Consider the following 23,060-nt stretch of genomic DNA (forward strand, 5'->3'; position numbering starts at 1 on the left):
GTAAGCGTTTTTTCCTGAATATATTCAGGAAAAAACGCATACGCCCTTTTTGGCCAACCAAGCAAGCTTGCAAAGGAAATCTGCACTACAATGAAGTCTCACTTCCCCCCGGTCAAAAGGGCCATCTGAAAAAAGTGTAAAATCCAGAAAGGCAGGACAGGCCATGGAGAACTGGGAGCCTTGTTATGATGAGGGGCGGGATGTAAATTGCCAACAGCCACTCGGGAGAAGTGTATGGTGTTTCCTGAAACATCTAAAAAACAAAGCAACAGAGCCTAGGGCACTTCCACTTATGGTCCTATAGCTTAGGGAAATTAAAATCAAAAAGACACAGCCACCCCAAAGTTTGGAATGGCTCTGTTTACAAGAACCTCGTTTACAGTAGAAGTTCAGCATCCCAGAAAGTGAAAAATGGATAAAGAAGTTGTGGTATTTACTTACAAAGCAATATCACTCAGCAATGAAATCTGTGTCATCAGGCCCTTAGCAGCACAATGAGTGGATTCAGGTATGATGATTCTAACTGAAATAAGTCACACAGAAAAAGAAACATCATAAGATATCACTAATACACGGAATGTAAACTTGGCTACACAGGAACTGAATTCAAAAACAGAACAGGGTCTCAAATTTAGAAAACCAACTTATGCTTGCTTAAGGGGAAAGGTGAGTTGGGGTGCTGCATAAAACCAGAGATTGAAATGAGCACAGATAAAGTTCCGTAAGCCAAATATGGAATAGACAAGAGCTACTCCTTGCTCAATGAAATGGACTCAACACCGCATATTAAACGCCTAAGAATGTACCTGACTAGTAAGTATCTTAAAACCTATGGATTGCTATGTCTCCGAAAGAGAATCAAGCGTGTGTACAGGGGCATAAATGCAGCAGTGATACGATTGGAGAGGTTCGGTGAGCAAATGAAGACCCTTTGAAGTCATATTGCATGGTACCCATTCCACGGGTTTCAACTACTCAGGTTTAAGGTATTCTTCCTTCAGCTAATACATGCATGTGGAACCTAGAGTATGATCAACCATGTGATCGGGAGACGTGTTCAAATATGTCTCAGTTTTCGTACCCTGGTACTCGGGTGCAACATTCCAGACGCTTTACTAACACTCTCCCGACTTGGAGAGTCAGTCCCTTTAACCTCCTGTTCGGCCCAGTTTGCAATTTCTGCGGAAGATGAACAGGAATAGCGAGAACCAATGAGAGACTAGCTGGAGGTGTCTGGACGGGTAAATTTAACTCTCATTTCCCACCAGGAAGAGGAACTAACCAAAGGCTCAGCGTGCCGTGCCAGAACCAGATTAGGGCCTGAAGCCATCCTGCGGTGTTGCGGCCAGCTCACAAGAAAGCGAGTTGAAGAAAGGAGCTCAGGGGCACTGTAATTCACAAACCTGCAGAGTTATAAATGACAGCTATCGTCCAAAAATATACTGAAGTAAGGCTGCCAAGAGGACTTGAAAGCGGGGCAGAATTGCAGGAAACCGATTTCAGGAGGTAGACTGGAATTGCATTGAAAGCATAGGAAAAGAGGCAGAACGTCCACAATGATGCACTTGGCCAAAAAGGGCGTATGCGTTTTTTCCTGAATATATTCAGGAAAAAACGCATACGCCCTTTTTGGCCAACCAAGCAAGCTTGCACAGGAAATCTGCACTACAATGAAGTCTCACTTCCCCCCGGTCAAAAGGGCCATCTGAACAAAGTGTAAAATCCAAAAAGGCAGGACAGGCCATGGAGAACTGGGAGCCTTGTTATGCTGATGGGCGGGATGTAAATTGCCAACAGACACTCAGGAGAAATGTATGGTGTTTCCTGAAACATCTAAAAAACAAAGCAACAGAGCCTAGGGCACTTCCACTTATGGTCCTATAGCTTAGGGAAATTAAAATCAAAAAGACACAGCCACCCCAAAGTTTGGGACGCCTCTGTTTACAAGAACCTCATTTACCGTACAAGTTCAATATCACAGAAAGTGAAAAATGGTTAAAGAACTTGTGGTACTTACGTACAATGCAGTATCATTCAGCAATGAAATATATGTCATCAGACCCGTAGCAGCATAATGAGTGGATTCAGGTACGATGATTCTAACTGAAATAAGTCACACAGAAAAAGGAACATCATAAGATATCACTAATACACGGAATGTAAACTTGGCTACACAGGAACTGAATTCCAACACAGAACAGGGTCTCAAATTTAGAAAACCAACTTATGCTTGCTTAAGGGGAAAGGTGAGTTGGTGTGCTGCATAAAACCAGAGATTGAAATGAGCACAGATAAAGTTCCTTAAGCCAAATATGGAATAGACAAGAGCTATTCCTTGCTCAACGAAATGGACTCAACACCCCATATTAAACGCCTAAGAATGTACCTGACTAGTAAGTATCTTAAAACCTATGGATTGCTATGTCTCCAAAAGAGAATCAAGCGTGTGTACAGGGATATAAACGCAGCAGTGATAGGATTGGAGAGGTTCGGTGAGCAAATGAAGACCTTTGAAGTCATATTGCATGGTACCCATTACACGGGTCTCAACTCTCTAGTTTTAAGGTATTCTTCCTTCAGCTAAAACATGCATGTGGAACCCAGAGTACGATGAACCATGTGAACGGGAGATGTGTTCAAATATGTCTCAGTTTTCCTCCCCTGGTACTCCGGTGCAACATTCCACACGCTTTACTAACACTCTACCCACTTGGAGAGTCAGCGCCTTTAACCTCCTGTTTGGCCAAGTTTGCAATTTCTGTGGAAGATGAACAGGAATAGGGAGAACCAATGAGAGACTAGCTGGAGGTGTCTGGACGGGCAAATTTAACTCTCATTTCCCACCAGGAAGAGGAAATAACCAAAGACTCAGCGTGCCGTGCCGGAACCAGATTAGGGCCTGAAGCCATCCTGCGGTGTTGCGGCCAGGTCAGAAGAAAGCGAGTGGAAGAAAGGAGCTCAGGGACACTGTAATTCACAAACCTGCAGAGTTATAAATGACAGCTATCGTCCAAAAATATACTGAAGTAAGGCTGCCAAGAGGACTTGAAAGCGGGGCAGAATTGCAGGAAACCGATTTCAGGAGGTAGACTGGAATTGCATTGAAAGCATAGGAAAAGAGGCAGAACGTCCACAATGATGCACTTGGCCAAAAAGGGCGTATGCGTTGTTTCCTGAACATGTTCACGAAAAAACGCATACGCACTTTTTGGGCAACCAAGCAAACTTGCAAAGGAAATCTGCACTACAATGAAGTCTCACTTCCCCCCGGTCAAAAGGGCCATCTGAAAAAAGTGTAAAATCCAGAAAGGCAGGACAGGCCATGGAGAACTGGGAGCCTTGTTATGCTGATGGGCGGGATGTAAGTTGCCAACAGACACTGGGGAGAAGTGTATGGCGTTTCCTGAAACATCTAAAAAACAAAGCAACAGAGCCTAGGGCACTTCCACTTATGGTCCTATAGCTTAGGGAAATTAAAATCAAAAAGACACAGCCACCCCAAAGTTTGGGACGCCTCTGTTTACAAGAACCTCGTTACAGTACAAGTTCAACATCGCAGAAAGTGAAAAAGGATAAAGAAGTTGTGGTATTTACTTACAAAGCAATATCACTCAGCAATGAAATCTATGACATCAGGCCCGTAGCAGCATAATGAGTGGATTCAGGTACGATGATTCTAACTGAAATAAGTCACACAGAAAAAGAAACATCATAAGATATCACTAATACACGGAATGAAAACTTGGCTACACAGGAACTGAATTCCATAACAGAACAGGGTCTCAAATTTAGAAAACCAACTTATGCTTGCTTAAGGGGAAAGGTGAGTTGGGGTGCTGCATAAAACCAGAGATTGAAATGAGCACAGATAAAGTTCCTTAAGCCAAATATGGAATAGACAAGAGCTACTCCTTGCTCAACGAAATGGACTCAACACCCCATATTAAAAGCCTAAGAATGTACCTGACTAGTAAGTATCTTAAAACCTATGGATTGCTATGTCTCCGAAAGAGAATCAAGCATGTGTACAGGGGCATAAACGCAGCTGTGATAGGATTGGAGAGGTTCGGTGAGCAAATGAAGACCCTTTGAAGTCATATTGCATGGTACCCATTCCACGGGTTTCAACAACCCAGGTTTAAGGTATTCTTCCTTCAGCTAAAACATGCATGTGGAACCCAGAGTATGATCAACCGTGTGAATGGGAGATGTGTTCAAATATGTCTCAGTTTTCGTACGCTGGTACTCGGGTGCAACATTCCAGACGCTTTACTAACACTCTCCCCACTTGGAGAGTCAGCGCCTTTAACGTTCTGTTTGGCCCAGTTTGCAATTTCTGCGGAAGATGAACAGGAATAGGGAGAACCAATGAGAGACTAGCTGGAGGTGTCTGGACGGGCAAATTTAACTCTCATTTCCCACCAGGAAAAGGAAATAACCAAATGCTCAGCGTGCCGTGCCGGAACCAGATTAGGGCCTGAAGCCATCCTGCGGTGTTGCGGCCAGCTCAAAAGAAAGTGAGTTGAAGAAAGGAGCTCAGGGGCACTGTAATTCACAAACCTGCAGAGTTATAAATGACAGCTATCGTCCAAAAATAGACTGAAGTAAGGCTGCCAAGAGGACTTGAAAGCGGGGCAGAATTGCAGGAAACCGATTTCAGGAGGTAGACTGGAATTGCATTGAAAGCATAGGAAAAGAGGCAGAACGTCCACAATGATGCACTTGGCCAAAAAGGGCGTATGCGTTTTTTCCTGAATATATTCAGGAAAAAACGCATACGCCCTTTTTGGCCAACCAAGCAAGCTTGCAAAGGAAATCTGCAGTACAGTGAAGTCTCACTGCTCCCCGGTCAAAAGGGCCATCTGAAAAAAGTGTAAAATCCAGAAAGGCAGGACAGGCCATGGAGAACTGGGAGCCTTGTTATGCTGATGGGCGGGATGTAAATTGCCAACAGACACTCGGGAGAAGTGTATGGTGTTTCCTGAAACATCTAAAAAACAAAGCAACAGAGCCTAGGGCACTTCCACTTATGGTCCTATAGCTTAGGGAAATTAAAATCAAAAAGACACAGCCACCCCAAAGTTTGGGACGCCTCTGTTTACAAGAACCTCGTTTACCGTACAAGTTCAATATCACAGAAAGTGAAAAATGGATAAAGAACTTGTGGTACTTACGTACAATGCAGTATCACTCAGCAATGAAATCTATGTCATCAGGCCTGTAGCAGCATAATGAGTGGATTCAGGTACGATGATTCTAACTGAAATAAGTCACACAGAGAAAGAAACATCATAAGATATCAGTAATACACAGAATGTAAACTTGGCTACACAGGAACTGAATTACAGAACAGAACAGGGTCTCAAATTTAGAAAACCAACTTATGCTTACTTAAGGGGAAACGTGAGTTGGGGTGCTGCATAAAACCAGAGATTGAAATGAGCACAGATAAAGTTCCTTAAGCCAAATATGGAATAGACAAGAGCTACTCCTTGCTCAACGAAATGGACTCAACACCCCATATTAAACGCCTAAGAATGTACCTGACTAGTAAGTATCTTAAAACCTATGGATTGCTATGTCTCCGAAAGAGAATCAAGCGTCTGTACAGGGGCATAAACGCAGCAGTGATAGGATTGGAGAGGTTCGGTGAGCAAATGAAGACCCTTTGAAGTCATATTGCATGGTACCCATTCCACGGGTCTCAACTCTCCAGGTTTAAGGTATTCTTCCTTCAGCTAAAACATGCATGTGGAACCCAGAGTATGATCAACCGTGTGATCAGGAGACGTGTTCAAATATGTCTCAGTTTTCCTACCCTGGTACTCGGGTGCAACATTCCAGACGCTTTACTAACACTCTCCCCACTTGGAGAGTCAGTCCCTTTAACCTCCTGATTGGCCCAGTTTGCAATTTCTGCGGAAGATGAACAGGAATAGGGAGAACCAATGAGAGACTAGCTGGAGGTGTCTGGATGGGCAAATTTAACTCTCATTTCCCAACAAGAAGAGGAATTAACCAAAGGCTCAGCGTGCCGTGCCGGAACCAGATTAGGGCCTGAAGCCATCCTGCGGTGTTGCGGCCAGGTCACAAGAAAGCGAGTGGAAGAAAGGAGCTCAGGGGCACTGTAATTCACAAACCTGCAGAGTTATAAATGACAGCTATCGTCCAAAAATAGACTGAAGTAAGGCTGCCAAGAGGACTTGAAAGCGGGGCAGAATTGCAGGAAACCGATTTCAGGAGGTAGACTGGAATTGCATTGAAAGCATAGGAAAAGAGGCAGAACGTCCACAATGATGCACTTGGCCAAAAAGGGCGTATGCGTTTTTTCCTGAATATATTCAGGAAAAAACGCATACGCCCTTTTTGGCCAACCAAGCAAGCTTGCAAAGGAAATCTGCACTACAATGAAGTCTCACTTCCCCCCGGTCAAAAGGGCCATCTGAAAAAAGTGTAAAATCCAGAAAGGCAGGACAGGCCATGGAGAACTGGGAGCCTTGTTATGCTGATGGGCGGGATGTAAATTGCCAACAGACACTCGGGAGAAGTGTATGGTGTTTCCTGAAACAACTAAAAAACAAAGCAACAGAGCCTAGGGCACTTCCACTTATGGTCCTAGAGCTCAGGGAAATTAAAATCAAAAAGACACAGCCACCCCAAAGTTTGGGACGCCTCTGTTTACAAGAACCTCATTTACCATACAAGTTCAATATCACAGAAAGTGAAAAATGGATAAAGAACTTGTGGTACTTACGTACAATGCAGTATCACTCAGCAATGAAATCTATGTCATCAGGCCCGTAGCAGCATAATGAGTGGATTCAGGTACGATGATTCTAACTGAAATAAGTCACACAGAAAAAGAAACATCATAAGATATCACTAATACACGGAATGTAAACTTGGCTACACAGGAACTGAATTCCAAAACAGAACAGGGTCTCAAATTTAGAAAACCAACTTATGCTTGCTTAAGGGGAAAGGTGAGTTCGGGTGGTGCATAAAACCAGAGATTGAAATGAGCACAGATAAAGTTCCTTAAGCCAAATATGGAATAGACAAGAGCTACTCCTTGCTCAACGAAATGGACTCAACACCGCATATTAAACGCCTAAGAATGTACCTGACTAGTAAGTATCTTAAAACCTATGGATTGCTATGTCTCCGAAAGAGAATCAAGCGTGTGTACAGGGGCATAAACGCAGCAGTGATAGGATTGGAGAGGTTCGGTGAGCAAATGAAGACCCTTTGAAGTCATATTGCATGGTACCCATTTCACGAGTTTCAACTACCCAGGTTTAAGGTAGTCTTCCTTCAGCTAAAACATGCATGTAGAACCTAGAGTATGATCAACCATGTGATCGGGAGACGTGTTCAAATATGTCTCAGTTTTCGTACCCTGGTACTCGGTTGCAACATTCCAGACACTTTACTAACGCTCTCCCAACTTGGAGAGTCAGTCCCTTTAACCTCCTGTTTGGCCCAGTTTACAATTTCTGTGGAAGATGAACAGGAATAGCGAGAACCAATGAGAGACTAGCTGGAGGTGTCTGGACGGGCAAATTTAACTCCCATTTCCCACCAGGAAGAGGAATTAACCAAAGGCTCAGCCTGCCGTGCTAGAACCAGATTAGGGCCTGAAGCCATCCTGCGGTGTTGCGGCCAGCTCACAAGAAAGCGAGTTGAAGAAAGGAGCTCAGGGGCACTGTAATTCACAAACCTGCAGAGTTATAAATCACAGCTATCGTCCAAAAATATACTGAAGTAAGGCTGCCAAGAGGACTTGAAAGCAGGGCAGGATTGCAGGAAACCGATTTCAGGAAGTAGACTGGAATTGCATTGAAAGCATAGGAAAAGAGGCAGAATGTACACAATGATGCACTTGGCCAAAAAGGGCGTATGCGTTTTTTCCTGAATATATTCAGGAAAAAACGCATACGCCATTTTTGGCCAACCAAGCAAACTTGCAAAGGAAATCTGCACTACAATGAAGTCTCACTTCCCCCCGGTCAAAAGGGCCATCTGAAAAAAGTGTAAAATCCAGAAAGGCAGGACAGGCCATGGAGAACTGGGATCCTTGTTATGCTGATGGGCGGGATGTAAATTGCCAACAGACACTCGGGTGAAGTGTATGGTGTTTCCTGAAACAACTAAAAAACAAAGCAACAGAGCCTAGGGCACTTCCACTTATGGTCCTATAGCTTAGGGAAATTAAAATCAAAAAGACACAGCCACCCCAAAGTTTGGGACGCCTCTGTTTACAAGAACCTCGTTTACCGTACAAGTTCAATATCACAGAAAGTGAAAAATGGATAAAGAACTTGTGGTACTTACGTACAATGCAGTATCACTCAGCAATGAAATCTATGTCATAAGGCCCGTAGCAGCATAATGAGTGGATTCAGGTACGATGATTCTAACTGAAATAAGTCACACAGAAAAAGAAACATCATAAGATATCACTAATACACGGAATGTAAACTTGGCTACACAGGAACTGAATTCCAAAACAGAACAGGGTCTCAAATTTAGAAAACCAACTTATGCTTGCTTAAGGGGAAAGGTGAGTTGGGGTGCTGCATAAAACCAGAGATTGAAATGAGCACAGATAAAGTTCCTTAAGCCAAATATGAAATAGACAAGAGCTACTCCTTGCTCAATGAAATGGACTCAACACCCCATATTAAACGCCTAAGAATGTACCTGACTAGTAAGTATCTTAAAACCTATGGATTGCTATGTCTCCAAAAGAGAATCAAGCGTGTGTACAGGGGCATAAACGCAGCCGTGATAGGATTGGAGAGGTTCGGTGAACAAATGAAGACCCTTTTAAGTCATATTGCATGGTACCCATTCCACGGGTTTCAACTACCCAGGTTTAAGGTATTCTTCCTTCAGCTAAAACATGCATGTGGAACCTAGAGTATGATCAACCATGTGATCGGGAGACGTGTTCAAATATGTCTCAGTTTTCGTACCCTGGTACTCGGGTGCAACATTCCAGACGCTTTACTAACACTCTCCCGACTTGGAGAGTCAATCCCTTTAACCTCCTGTTTGGCCCAGTTTGCAATTTCTGCGGAAGATGAACAGGAATAGCGAGAACCAATGAGAGACTACCTGGAGGTGTCTGGACGGGCAAATTTAACTCTCATTTCCCACCAGGAAGAGGAATTAACCAAAGGCTCAGCGTGCCGTGCCGGAACCAGATTAGGGCCTGAAGCCATCCTGCAGTGTTGCGGCCAGCTCAAAAGAAAGCGAGTTGAAGACAGGGGCTCAGGGGCACTGTAATTCACAAACCTGCAGAGTTATAAATGACAGCTATCGTCCAAAAATATACTGAAGTAACGCTGCCAAGAGGACTTGAAAGCGGGGCAGGATTGCAGGAAACCGATTTCAGGAGGTAGACTGGAATTGCATTGAAAGCATAGGAAAAGAGGCAGAACGTCCACAATGATGCACTTGGCCAAAAAGGGCGTATGCGTTTTTTCCTGAATATATTCAGGAAAAAACGCATACGCCATTTTTGGCCAACCAAGCAAACTTGCAAAGGAAATCTGCACTACAATGAAGTCTCACTTCCCCCCGGTCAAAAGGGCCATCTGAAAAAAGTGTAAAATCCAGAAAGGCAGGACAGGCCATGGAGAACTGGGATCCTTGTTATGCTGATGGGCGGGATGTAAATTGCCAACAGACACTCGGGTGAAGTGTATGGTGTTTCCTGAAACAACTAAAAAACAAAGCAACAGAGCCTAGGGCACTTCCACTTATGGTCCTATAGCTTAGGGAAATTAAAATCAAAAAGACACAGCCACCCCAAAGTTTGGGACGCCTCTGTTTACAAGAACCTCGTTTACCGTACAAGTTCAATATCACAGAAAGTGAAAAATGGATAAAGAACTTGTGGTACTTACGTACAATGCAGTATCACTCAGCAATGAAATCTATGTCATAAGGCCCGTAGCAGCATAATGAGTGGATTCAGGTACGATGATTCTAACTGAAATAAGTCACACAGAAAAAGAAACATCATAAGATATCACTAATACACGGAATGTAAACTTGGCTACACAGGAACTGAATTCCAAAACAGAACAGGGTCTCAAATTTAGAAAACCAACTTATGCTTGCTTAAGGGGAAAGGTGAGTTGGGGTGCTGCATAAAACCAGAGATTGAAATGAGCACAGATAAAGTTCCTTAAGCCAAATATGAAATAGACAAGAGCTACTCCTTGCTCAATGAAATGGACTCAACACCCCATATTAAACGCCTAAGAATGTACCTGACTAGTAAGTATCTTAAAACCTATGGATTGCTATGTCTCCAAAAGAGAATCAAGCGTGTGTACAGGGGCATAAACGCAGCCGTGATAGGATTGGAGAGGTTCGGTGAACAAATGAAGACCCTTTTAAGTCATATTGCATGGTACCCATTCCACGGGTTTCAACTACCCAGGTTTAAGGTATTCTTCCTTCAGCTAAAACATGCATGTGGAACCTAGAGTATGATCAACCATGTGATCGGGAGACGTGTTCAAATATGTCTCAGTTTTCGTACCCTGGTACTCGGGTGCAACATTCCAGACGCTTTACTAACACTCTCTCGACTTGGAGAGTCAATCCCTTTAACCTCCTGTTTGGCCCAGTTTGCAATTTCTGCGGAAGATGAACAGGAATAGCGAGAACCAATGAGAGACTACCTGGAGGTGTCTGGACGGGCAAATTTAACTCTCATTTCCCACCAGGAAGAGGAATTAACCAAAGGCTCAGCGTGCCGTGCCGGAACCAGATTAGGGCCTGAAGCCATCCTGCAGTGTTGCGGCCAGCTCAAAAGAAAGCGAGTTGAAGACAGGGGCTCAGGGGCACTGTAATTCACAAACCTGCAGAGTTATAAATGACAGCTATCGTCCAAAAATATACTGAAGTAACGCTGCCAAGAGGACTTGAAAGCGGGGCAGGATTGCAGGAAACCGATTTCAGGAGGTAGACTGGAATTGCATTGAAAGCATAGGAAAAGAGGCAGAACGTCCACAATGATGCACTTGGCCAAAAAGGGCGTATGCGTTTTTTCCTGAATATATTCAGGAAAAAACGCATACGCCCTTTTTGGCCAACCAAGCAAGCTTGCAAATGAAATCTGCACTACAATGAAGTCTCACTTCCCCCCGGTCAAAAGGGCCATCTGAAAAAAGTGTAAAATCCAGAAAGGCAGGACAGGCCTTGGAGAACTGGGAGCCTTGTTATGCTGATGGGCGGGATGTAAATTGCCAACAGACACTCGGGAGAAGTGTATGGTGTTTCCTGAAACGCCTAAGAAACAAAGCAACAGAGCCTAGGGCACTTCCACTTATGGTCCTATAGCTTAGGGAAATTAAAATCAAAAAGACACAGCCACCCCAAAGTTTGGGACGCCTCTGTTTACAAGAACCTCGTTTACAGTACAAGTTCAACATCGCAGAAAGTGAAAAATGGATAAAGAAGTTGTGGTATTTACTTACAAAGCAATATCACTCAGCAATGAAATCTATGTCATCAGGCCCTTTGCATCACAATGAGTGGATTCAGGTATGATGATTCTAACTGAAATAAGTCACACAGAAAAAGAAACATCATAAGATATCAGTAATACACGGAATGTAAACTTGGCTACACAGGAACTGCATTCCAAAACAGAACAGGGTCTCAAATTTAGAAAACCAACTTATGCTTGCTTAAGGGGAAAGGTGAGTTGGGGTGCTGCATAAAACCAGAGATTGAAATGAGCACAGATAAAGTTCCTTAAGCCAAATATGGAATAGACAAGAGCTACTCCTTGCTCAACGAAATGGACTCAACACCCCATATTAAACGCCTAAGAATGTACCTGACTAGTAAGTATCTTAAAACCTACGGATTGCTATGTCTCCGAAAGAGAATCAAGCATGTGTACAGGGGCATAAACGCAGCAGTGATAGATTTGGAGAGGTTCGGTGAGCAAATGAATACCCTTTGAAGACATATTGCATGGTACCCGTTCCACGGGTCTCAACTCTCCAGGTTTAAGGTATTCTTCCTTCAGCTAAAACAAGCATGTGGAACCTGGAGTATGATCAACAGTGTGAACGGGAGACGTGTTCAAATATGTCTCAGTTTAACTCCCCTGGTACTCGGGTGCAATATTCCAGACGCTTTACTAACACTCTCCCCACTTGGAGAGTCAGCGCCTTTAACCTCCTGTTTGGCCCAGTTTGCAATTTCTGCGGAAGATGAACAGGAATAGGGAGAACCAATGAGAGACTAGCTGGAGGTGTCTGGACGGGCAAATTTAACTCTCATTTCCCACCATGAAGAGGAATTAACCAAAGGCTCAGCATGCCGTGCCGGAACCAGATTAGGGCCTGAAGCCATCCTGCGGTGTTGCGGCCAGCTCACAAGAAAGCGAGTTGAAGAAAGGAGCTCAGGGGCACTGTAATTCACAAACGTGCAGAGTTATAAATGACAGCTATCGTCCAAAAATATACTGAAGTAAGGCTGCCAAGAGGACTTGAAAGCGGGGCAGAATTGCAGGAAACTGATTTCAGGAGGTAGACTGGAATTGCATTGAAAGCATAGGAAAAGAGGCAGAACGTCCACAATGATGCACTTGGCCAAAAAGGGCGTATGCGTTTTTTCCTGAATATATTCAGGAAAAAACGCATATGCCCTTTTTGGCCAACCAAGCAAGCTTGCAAAGGAAATCTGCACTACAATGAAGTCTCACTTCCCCGCGGTCAAAAGGGCCATCTGAAAAAAGTGTAAAATCCAGAAAGGCAGGACAGGCCATGGAGAACTGGGAGCCTTGTTATGCTGATGGGCGGGATGTAAATTGCCAACAGACACTCGGGAGAAGTGTATGGTGTTTCCTGAAACATCTAAAAAACAAAGCAACAGAGCCTAGGGCACTTCCACTTATGGTCCTATAGCTTAGGGAAATTAAAATCAAAAAGACACAGCCACCCCAAAGTTTGGGACGCCTCTGTTTACAAGAACCTCGTTTACAGTACAAGTTCAACATCGCAGAAAGTGAAAAATGGATAAAGAAGTTGTGGTATTTACTTACAAAGCAATATCACTCAGCAGTGAAATCTATGTCATCAGGCCCTTAGCAGCACAATGAGTGGATTCAGGTATGATGATTCTAACTGAAATAAGTCACACAGAAAAAGAAACATCATAAGATATCAGTAATACACGGAATGTAAACCTGGCTACACAGGAACTGAATTACAGAACAGAACAGGGTCTCAAATTTAGAAAACCAACTTATGCTTGCTTAAGGGGAAAGGTGAATTGGGGTGCTGCATAAAACCAGAGATTGAAATGAGCACAGATAAAGTTCCTTAAGCCAAATATGGAATAGACAAGAGCTACTCCTTGCTCAACGAAATGGACTCAACACCGCATATTAAACGCCTAAGAATGTACCTGACTAGTAAGTATCTTAAAACCTATGGATTGCTATGTCTCCGAAAGAGAATCAAGCATGTGTACAGAGGCATAAACGGAGCAGTGATAGGATTGGAGAGGTTGGTGAGCAAATGAAGAACCTTTGAAGTCATATTGCATGGTACCCATTAAACGGGTCTCAACTCTCCAGGTTTAAGGTATTCTTCCTTCAGCTAAAACATGCATGTGGAACCCAAGTATGATCAACCATGTGAACGGGAGACGTGTTCAAATATGTCTCAGTTTTCCTCCCCTGGTACTCGGGTGCAACATTCCAGACGCTTTACTAACACTCTCCCCACTTGGAGAGTCAGCGCCTTTAACCTCCTGTTTGGCCCAGTTTGCAATTTCTGCGGAAGATGAACAGGAATAGCGAGAACCAATGAGAGGCTAGCTGGAGGTGTCTGGACGGGCAAATGTAACTCTCATTTCCCACCAGGAAGAGGAAATAACCAAAGGCTCAGCGTGCCGTACTGGAACCAGATTAGGGCCTGAAGCCATCCTGCGGTGTTGCGGCCAGGTCACAAGAAAGCGAGTTGAAGAAAGGAGCTCAGGGTCACTGTAATTCACAAACCTGCAGAGTTATAAATGAGAGCTATCGTCCAAAAATAGACTGAAGTAAGGCTGCCAAGAGGACTTGAAAGCGGGGCAGAATTGCAGGAAACCGATTTCAGGAGGTAGACTGGAATTGCATTGAAAGCATAGGAAAAGAGGCAGAACATCCACAATGATGCACTTGGCCAAAAAGGGCGTATGCGTTTTTTCCTGAATATATTCAGGAAAAAACGCATAAGCCCTTTTTGGCCAACCAAGCAAGCTTGCAAAGGAAATCTGCACTACAATGAAGTCTCACTTCCCCCCGGTCAAAAGGGCCATCTGAAAAAAGTGTAAAATCCAGAAAGACAAGACAGGCCATGGAGAACTGGGAGCATTGTTATGCTGATGGGCGGGATGTAAATTGCCAACAACCACTCGGGAAAAGTGTATGGTGTTTCCTGAAACATGTAAAAAACAAAGCAACAGAACCTAGGGCACTTCCACTTATGGTCCTATAGCTTAGGGAAATTAAAATCAAAAAGACACAGCCACCCCAAAGTTTGGAATGGCTCTGTTTACAAGAACCTCGTTTACAGTACAAGTTCAACATCGCAGAAAGTGAAAAATGGATAAAGAAGTTGTGGTATTTACTTACAAAGCAATATCACTCAGCAATGAAATCTATGTCATCAGGCCCTTAGCATCACAATGAGTGGATTCAGGTATGATGATTGTAACTGAAATAAGTCACACAGAAAAAGAAACATCATAAGATATCAGTAATACACGGAATGTAAACTTGGCTACACAGGAACTGAATTACAGAACAGAACAGGGTCTCAAATTTAGAAAACCAACTTATGCTTGCTTAAGGGGAAAGGTGAGTTGGGGTGCTGCATAAAACCAGAGATTGAAATGAGCACAGATAAAGTTCCTTAAGTCAAATATGGAATAGACAAGAGCTACTCCTTGCTCAACGAAATGGACTCAACACCGCATATTAAACGCCTAAGAATGTACCTGACTAGTAAGTATCGTAAAACCTATGGATTGCTATGTCTCCAAAAGAGAATCAAGCATGTGTACAGTGGCATAAACGCAGCAGTGATAGGATTGGAGAGGTTCGGTGAGCAAATGAAGACCCTTTGAAGTCATATTGCATGGTACCCATTACACGGGTCTCAACACTCCAGGTTTAAGGTATTCTTCCTTCAGCTAAAACATGCATGTGGAACCCAAGTATGATCAACCATGTGAACGGGAGACGTGTTCAAATATGTCTCAGTTTTCCTACCCTGGTACTCGGGTGCAACATTCCAGACGCTTTACTAACACTCTCCCCACTTGGAGAGTCAGCGCCTTTAACCTCCTGTTTGGCCCAGTTTGCAATTTCTGCGGAAGATGAACAGGAATAGCGAGAACCAATGAGAGACTAGCTGGAGGTGTCTGGACGGGCAAATTTAACTCTCATTTCCCACCAGGAAGAGGAAATAACCAAAGGCTCAGCGTGCCGTGCCGGAACCAGATTAGGGCCTGAAGCCATCCTGCGGTGTTGCGGCCAGGTCACAAGAAAGCGAGTTGAAGAAAGGAGCTCAGGGGCACTGTAATTCACAAACCTGCAGAGTTATAAATGACAGCTATCGTCCAAAAATAGACTGAAGTAAGGCTGCCAAGAGGACTTGAAAGCGGGGCAGAATTGCAGGAAACCGATTTCAGGAGGTAGACTGGAATTGCATTGAAAGCATAGGAAAAGAGGCAGAACGTCCACAATGATGCACTTGGCCTAAAAGGGCGTATGCGTTTTTTCCTGAATATATTCAGGAAAAAACACATACACCCTTTTTGGCCAACCAAGCAAGCTTGCAAAGGAAATCTGCACTACAATGCAGTCTCACTTCCCCCCGGTCAAAAGGGCCATCTGAAAAAAGTGTAAAATCCAGAAAGGCAGGACAGGCCATGGAGAACTGGGAGCCTTGTTATGCTGATGGGCGGGATGTAAATTGCCAACAGACACTCGGGAGAAGTGTATGGTGTTTCCTGAAACATCTAAAAAACAAAGCAACAGAGCCTAGGGCACTGCCACTTATGGTCCTATAGCTTAGGGAAATTAAAATCAAAAAGACACAGCCACCCCAAAGTTTGGAACGGCTCTGTTTACAAGAACCTCGTTTACAGTACAAGTTCAACATCCCAGAAAGTGAAAAATGGATAAAGAAGTTGTGGTATTTACTTACAAAGCAATATCACTCAGCAATGAAATCTATGTCATCAGGCCCTTAGCATCACAATGAGTGGATTCAGGTATGATGATTCTAACTGAAATAAGTCACACAGAAAAAGAAACATCATAAGATATCAGTAATACACGGAATGTAAACTTGGCTACACAGGAACTGAATTACAGAACAGAACAGGGTCTCAAATTTAGAAAACCAACTTATGCTTGCTTAAGGGTAAAGGTGAGTTGGGGTGCTGCATAAAACCAGAGATTGAAATGAGCACAGATAAAGTTCCTTAAGTCAAATATGGAATAGACAAGAGCTACTCCTTGCTCAATGAAATGGACTCAACACCGCATATTAAACGCCTAAGAATGTACCTGACTAGTAAGTATCTTAAAACCTATAGATTACTATGTCTCCGAAAGAGAATCAAGCATGTGTACAGGGGCATAAACGCAGCAGTGATAGGATTGGAGAGGTTCGGTGAGCAAATGAAGACCCTTTGAAGTCATATTGCATGGTACCCATTACACGGGTCTGAACTCTCCAGGTTTAAGGTATTCTTCCTTCAGCTAAAACATGCATGTGGAACCCAAGTATGATCAACCATGTGAACGGGAGACGTGTTCAAATATGTCTCAGTTTTCCTCCCCTGGTACTCGGGTGCAACATTCCAGACGCTTTACTAACACTCTCCCCACTTGGAGAGTCAGTGCCTTTAACCTCCTGTTTGGCCCAGTTTGCAATTTCTGCGGAAGATGAACAGGAATAGCGAGAACCAATGAGAGGCTAGCTGGAGGTGTGTGGACGGGCAAATTTGACTCTCATTTCCCACCAGGAAGAGGAAATAACCAAAGGCTCAGCGTGCCGTGCCGGAACCAGATTAGGGCCTGAAGCCATCCTGCGGTGTTGCGGCCAGGTCACAAGAAAGCGAGTTGAAGAAAGGAGCTCAGGGGCACTGTAATTCACAAACCTGCAGAGTTATAAATGACAGCTATCGTCCAAAAATAGACTGAAGTAAGGCTGCCAAGAGGACTTGAAAGCGGGGCAGAATTGCAGGAAACCGATTTCAGGAGGTAGACTGGAATTGCATTGAAAGCATAGGAAAAGAGGCAGAACGTCCACAATGATGCACTTGGCCAAAAAGGGCGTATGCGTTTTTTCCTGAATATATTCAGGAAAAAACACATACACCCTTTTTGGCCAACCAAGCAAGCTTGCAAAGGAAATCTGCACTACAATGCAGTCTCACTTCCCCCCGGTCAAAAGGGCCATCTGAAAAAAGTGTAAAATCCAGAAAGGCAGGACAGGCCATGGAGAACTGGGAGCCTTGTTATGCTGATGGGCGGGATGTAAATTGCCAACAGACACTCGGGAGAAGTGTATGGTGTTTCCTGAAACATCTAAAAAACAAAGCAACAGAGCCTAGGGCACTGCCACTTATGGTCCTATAGCTTAGGGAAATTAAAATCAAAAAGACACAGCCACCCCAAAGTTTGGAACGGCTCTGTTTACAAGAACCTCGTCTACAGTACAAGTTCAACATCGCAGAAAGTGAAAAATGGATAAAGAAGTTGTGGTATTTACTTACAAAGCAATATCACTCAGCAATGAAATCTGTGTCATCAGGCCCTTAGCAGCACAATGAGTGGATTAAGGTATGATGATTCTAACTGAAGTAATTCACACAGAAAAAGAAACATCATAAGATATCAGTAATACATGGAATGTAAACTTGGCTACACAGGAACTGAATTACAGAACAGAACAGGGTCTCAAATTTAGAAAACCAACTTATGCTTGCTTAAGGGTAAAGGTGAGTTGGGGTGCTGCATAAAACCAGAGATTGAAATGAGCACAGATAAAGTTCCTTAAGCCAAATATGGAATAGACAAGAGCTACTCCTTGCTCAACGAAATGGACTCAACACCCCATATTAAACGCCTAAGAATGTACCTGACTAGTAAGTATCTTAAAACCTATGGATTGCTATGTCTCCGAAAGAGAATCAAGCATGTGTACAGGGGCATAAACGCAGCAGTGATAGGATTGGAGAGGTTCGGTGAGCAAATGAAGACCCTTTGAAGTCATATTGCATGGTACCCATTCCACGGGTTTCAACTACCCAGGTTTAAGGTATTCTTCCTTCAGCTAAAACATGCATGTGGAACCTAGAGTATGATCAACCATGTGATCGGGAGACGTGTTCAAATATGTCTCAGTTTTCCTCCCCTGGTACTCGGGTGCAACATTCCAGACGCTTAACTAACACTCTCCCGACTTGGAGAGTCAGTCCCTTTAACCTTCTGTTTGGCCCAGTTTGCAATTTGTGCGGAAGAGGAACAAGAATAGCGAGAACCAATGAGAGACTAGCTGGAGGTGTGTGGACGGGCAAATTGAACTCTCATTTCCCACCAGGAAGAGGAATTAACCAAAGGCTCAGCGTGCCGTGCCGGAACCAGATTAGGGCCTGAAGCCATCCTGCGGTGTTGCGGCCAGGTCACAAGAAAGCGAGTTGAAGAAAGGACCTCAGGGGCACTGTAATTCACAAACCTGCAGAGTTATAAATGACAGCTATCGTCCAAAAATAGACTGAAGTAAGGCTGCCAAGAGGACTTGAAAGCGGGGCAGAATTGCAGGAAACCGATTTCAGGAGGTAGACTGGAATTGCATTGAAAGCATAGGAAAAGAGGCAGAACGTCCACAATGATGCACTTGGCCAAAAAGGGCGTATGCGTTTTTTCCTGAATATATTCAGGAAAAAACGCATACGCCCTTTTTGGCCAACCAAGCAAGCTTGCAAAGAAAATCTGCACTACAATGAAGTCTCACTTCCCCCCGGTCAAAAGGGCCATCTGAAAAAAGTGTAAAATCCAGAAAGGCAGGACAGGCCATGGAGATCTGGGAGCCTTGTTATGCTGATGGGCGGGATGTAAATTGCCAACAGACACTCGGGAGAAGTGTATGGTGTTTCCTGAAACATCTAAAAAACAAAGCAACAGAGCCTAGGGCAATGCCACTTATGGTCCTATAGCTTAGGGAAATTAAAATCAAAAAGACACAGCCACCCCAAAGTTTGGGACGCCTGTGTTTACAAGAACCTCGTTTACAGTACAAGTTCAACATCGCAGAAAGTGAAAAATGGATAAAGAATTTGTGGTATTTACTTACAAACCAATATCACTCAGCAATAAAATCTATGTCATCAGGCCCTTAGCATCACAATGAGTGGATTCAGGTATGATGATTCTAACTGAAATAAGTCACACAGAAAAAGAAACATCATAAGATATCAGTAATACACGGAATGTAAACTTGGCTACACAGGAACTGAATTACAGAACAGAACAGGTTCTCAAATTTAGAAAACCAACTTATGCTTGCTTAAGGGTAAAGGTGAGTTGGGGTGCTGCATAAAACCAGAGATTGAAATGAGCACAGATAAAGTTCCTTAAGTCAAATATGGAATAGACAAGAGCTACTCCTTGCTCAACGAAATGGACTCAACACCGCATATTAAACGCCTAAGAATGTACCTGACTAGTAAGTATCTTAAAAACCTATGGATTGCTATGTCTCCGAAAGAGAATCAAGCATGTGTACAGGGGCATAAACGCAGCAGTGATAGGATTGGAGAGGTTCGGTGAGCAAATGAAGACCCTTTGAAGTCATATTGCATGGTACCCATTCCACGGGTTTCAACTCTCCAGGTTTAAGGTATTCTTCCTTCAGCTAAAACATGCATGTGGAACCCAAGTATGATCAACCATGTGAACGGGAGACGTGTTCAAATATGTCTCAGTTTTCCTCCCCTGGTACTCGGGTGCAACATTCCAGACGCTTTACTAACACTCTCCCCACTTGGAGAGTCAGCGCCTTTAACCTCCTGTTTGGCCCAGTTTGCAATTTCTGCGGAAGATGAACAGGAATAGCGAGAACCAATGAGAGGCTAGCTGAAGGTGTCTGGACGGGCAAATTTAACTCTCATTTCCCACCAGGAAGAGGAAATAACCAAAGGCTCAGCGTGCCGTGCCGGAACCAGATTAGGGCCTGAAGCCATCCTGCGGTGTTGCGGCCAGGTCACAAGAAAGCAAGTTGAAGAAAGGAGCTCAGGGGCACTGTAATTCACAAACCTGCAGAGTTATAAATGACAGCTATCGTCCAAAAATAGACTGAAGTAAGGCTGCCAAGAGGACTTGAAAGCGGGGCAGAATTGCAGGAAACCGATTTCAGGAGGTAGACTGGAATTGCATTGAAAGCATAGGAAAAGAGGCAGAACGTCCACAATGATGCACTTGGCCAAAAAGGGCGTATGCGATTTTTCCTGAATATATTCAGGAAAAAACGCATACGCCCTTTTTGGCCAACCAAGCAAGCTTGCGAAGGAAATCTGCACTACAATGAAGTCTCACTTCCCCCCGGTCAAAAGGGCCATCTGAAAAAAGTGTAAAATCCAGAAAGGCAGGACAGGCCATGGAGAACTGGGAGCCTTGTTATGCTGATGGGCGGGATGTAAATTGCCAACAACCACTCGGGAGAAGTGTATGGTGTTTCCTGAAACATCTAAAAAACAAAGCAACAGAACCTAGGGCACTTCCACTTATGGTCCTATAGCTTAGGGAAATTAAAATCAAAAAGACACAGCCACACCAAAGTTTGGAACGGCTCTGTTTACAAGAACCTCGTTTACAGTACAAGTTCAACATCGCAGAAAGTGAAAAATGGATAAAGAAGTTGTGGTATTTACTTAAAAATCAATATCACTCAGCAATGAAATCTATGTCATCAGGCCCTTAGCATCACAATGAGTGGATTCAGGTATGATGATTGTAACTGAAATAAGTCACACAGAAAAAGAAACATCGTAAGATATCAGTAATACACGGAATGTAAACTTGGCTACACAGGAACTGAATTACAGAACAGAACAGGGTCTCAAATTTAGAAAACCAACTTATGCTTGCTTAAGGGTAAAGGTGAGTTGGGGTGCTGCATAAAACCAGAGATTGAAATGAGCACAGATAAAGTTCCTTAAGTCAAATATGGAATAGACAAGAGCTACTCCTTGCTCAACGAAATGGACTCAACACCGCATATTAAACGCCTAAGAATGTACCTGACTAGTAAGTATCGTAAAACCTATGGATTGCTATGTCTCCAAAAGAGAATCAAGCATGTGTACAGGGGCATAAACGCAGCAGTGATAGGATTGGAGAGGTTCGGTGAGCAAATGAAGACCCTTTGAAGTCATATTGCATGGTACCCATTACACGGGTCTCAACTCTCCAGGTTTAAGGTATTCTTCCTTCAGCTAAAACATGCATGTGGAACCCAAGTATGATCAACCATGTGAACGGGAGACATGTTCAAATATGTCTCAGTTTTCCTCCCCTGGTACTCGGGTGCAACATTCCAGACGCTTTACTAACACTCTCCCCACTTGGAGAGTCAGCGCCTTTAACCTCCTGTTTGGCCCAGTTTGCAATTTCTGCGGAAGATGAACAGGAATAGCGAGAACCAATGAGAGGCTAGCTGGAGGTGTCTGGACGGGCAGATTATTCCTGAATATATTCAGGAAAAAACGCATACGCCCTTTTTGGCCAACCAAGCAAGCTTGCAAAGGAAATCTGCACTACAATGAAGTCTCACTTCCCCCCGGTCAAAAGGGCCATCTGAAAAAAGTGTAAAATCCAGAAGGGTAGGACAGGCCATGGAGAACTGGGAGCCTTGTTATGCTGATGGGCGGGATGTAAATTGCCAACAGACACTCGGGAGAAGTGTATGGTGTTTCCTGAAACATCTAAAAAACAAAGCAACAGAGCCTAGGGCACTGCCACTTATGGTCCTATAGCTTAGGGAAATTAAAATCAAAAAGACACAGCCACCCCAAAGTTTGGGACGCCTCTGTTTACAAGAACCTCGTTTACAGTACAAGTTCAACATCGCAGAAAGTGAAAAATGGATAAAGAAGTTGTGGTATTTACTTACAAAGCAATATCACTCAGCAATGAAATCTATGTCATCAGGCCCTTAGCATCACAATGAGTGGATTCAGGTATGATGATTCTAACTGAAATAAGTCACACAGAAAAAGAAACATCATAAGATATCAGTAATACACGGAATGTAAACTTGGCTACACAGGAACTGAATTACAGAACAGAACAGGGTCTCAAATTTAGAAAACCAACTTATGCTTGCTTAAGGGGAAAGGTGAGTTGGGGTGCTGCATAAAACCAGAGATTGAAATGAGCACAGATAAAGTTCCTTAAGTCAAATATGGAATAGACAAGAGCTACTCCTTGCTCAAAGAAATGGACTCAACACCGCATATTAAACGCCTAAGAATGTACCTGACTAGTAAGTATCTTAAAACCTATGGATTGCTATGTCTCCGAAAGAGAATCAAGCATGTGTACAGGGGCATAAACGCAGCAGTGATAGGATTGGAGAGGTTCGGTGAGCAAATGAAGACCCTTTGAAGTCATATTGCATGGTACCCATTCCACGGGTCTCAACTCTCCAGGTTTAAGGTATTCTTCCTTCAGCTAAAACATGCATGTGGAACCCAAGTATGATCAACCATGTGAACGGGAGATGTGTTCAAATATGTCTCAGTTTTCCTCCCCTGGTACTCGGGTGCAACATTCCAGACGCTTTACTAACACTCTCCCCACTTGAAGAGTCAGCGCCTTTAACCTCCTGTTTGGCCCAGTTTGCAATTTCTGCGGAAGATGAACAGGAATAGCGAGAACCAATGAGGGGCTAGCTGGAGGTGTCTGGAAGGGCAAATTATTCCTGAATATATTCAGGAAAAAACTCATACGCCCTTTTTGG

General features: G+C 43.7%; 1 long non-coding RNA gene across 1 annotated transcript in view; it reads right to left on the reverse strand.

Annotated features, from left to right (window-relative positions):
- Positions 1–13,078: 13,078 nt before the first annotated feature.
- LOC307189637 overlaps positions 13,079–23,060 on the reverse strand; it is a 2,307,304-nt gene continuing 2,297,322 nt past the window's right edge. Inside the window, exon 11 of the long non-coding RNA XR_013829230.1 lies at positions 13,079–13,156. This is a non-coding gene — a long non-coding RNA (uncharacterized lncRNA). The remainder of the gene's footprint in view (positions 13,157–23,060) is intronic.

Source organism: Stenella coeruleoalba (assembly GCF_951394435.1).
Source record: "Stenella coeruleoalba genome assembly, chromosome: 7".
Lineage (NCBI taxonomy): Eukaryota > Metazoa > Chordata > Mammalia > Artiodactyla > Delphinidae > Stenella > Stenella coeruleoalba.